At 46.3% G+C, this 1,409-nt stretch overlaps 1 pseudogene; it reads left to right on the top strand.

Moving 5' to 3' along the window:
• Nucleotides 1–239: 239 nt before the first annotated feature.
• Nucleotides 240–1,178, top strand: LOC107157573 (annotated as a pseudogene).
• The last annotated feature ends 231 nt before the right edge of the window (nt 1,179–1,409 follow it).

Here is a 1,409-nt window from a genome sequence, read left to right on the forward strand (position 1 = left end):
AAAACATCAGAATACTCGCTGGATTCCAGAACCGGACACAAGAAAGGTTTTGTGTATAATGAACGGGTTCTCAACACTCTGCACACATCCCAGCCATCCAGGGGGCTTGCTGAAGCACAGACCACTGGTCCTCTAGCCCAGGGTTTCTCTCCTTCTATCTTTAAGTCAAATGAGACTGCAGCTATCCCAACATTTTATGATCTTTTCACCTCATTCTTTGCATCAGAATCTTCAGCAACATGGAATCCAGAAACCACACAGCTATTTCAGAATTCCTTCTCCTGGGACTGACAGAGGACCCAGCCCTGCAGCCCCTCATCTTCAGCCTGTTCCTGTCCATGTACCTGGTTACCATCCTGGGGAACCTGCTCATCATCCTGGCTGTCAGCTCTGACCCCCACCTCCACACCCCCATGTAATTCTTCCTCTGCAGTCTGTCTTTCAATGACATCTGTTTAAGTACAAGCACCATCCCCAAGATGCTGTCAGATATCCACACCCAGCACCAGAGTATCACCTACACAGCCTGCCTCTCCCAGGCCTGCTTTGTCATAGTTTTTGCTGTCTTGGAAAATTTTCTCCTTGCAGTGATGGCCTATGACTGCTATGTGGCCATTTGCCACCCCCTGGCTTATACAACCATAATGAAACCCACCCTCTGTGCCCTGCTGCTGCTAATATCTCTGTCCATTAGCACTGTGGATGCCATGTTCAACACACTGATGATTCTATGGCTGTCCTTCTGCACAGACCTGGAGATCCCCAACTTCTTCTGTGAACTTCCTCAGATCATCAGCCTGGCCTGTTCTGACACTCTCATTGATGACAACCTGATACACGTTGAAACTTGCATATTTGGTGGCTTTCCTCTTTCCGGGATCATTTTCTCTTATGTTAACATTGTGTCCTCTGTCTTGAGGATGCCATCATCAGGAGGAAAACACAAAGCCTTTTCCACCTGTGGGTCTCACCTGTCAGTAGTCTCCTTGTTCTATGGGACAGCTTTTGGGGTGTACATTAGCTCTGTAGTGACTGACTCCCCCAGGAAGACTGCAGTGGCTTCTGTGATGTACACTGTGGTCCCTTCGATGCTGAACCCTTTTATCTACAGTCTGAGGAACAGGGACATGAAAGAGGCCTTGAGGAAGCTCATCAGTAGAGTAGCTTCTCTTTTGTGATTAGTTATTTGCTTTATACTTAGGTTTCTAAAGTGGCAGGATTCCTAGGGAGCCATCAATGCTTGATATTCTGGCCTAACATTTGTCTAAGATTATGAAATAATGTAATGTCTAGGTACATTTTAACCTGACCTGAAACCTGATTTTGCCTTTTGTCTAAGTTTTGGGGTTGAACCCATGATTTCCATTGCTGAAACACAATTTCTTCCCTGGGTTTCACAGAAGTAGAGA

Source organism: Marmota marmota, unplaced genomic scaffold (genome assembly GCF_001458135.2).
Source record: "Marmota marmota marmota unplaced genomic scaffold, marMar, whole genome shotgun sequence".
NCBI classification, from domain to species: domain Eukaryota; kingdom Metazoa; phylum Chordata; class Mammalia; order Rodentia; family Sciuridae; genus Marmota; species Marmota marmota.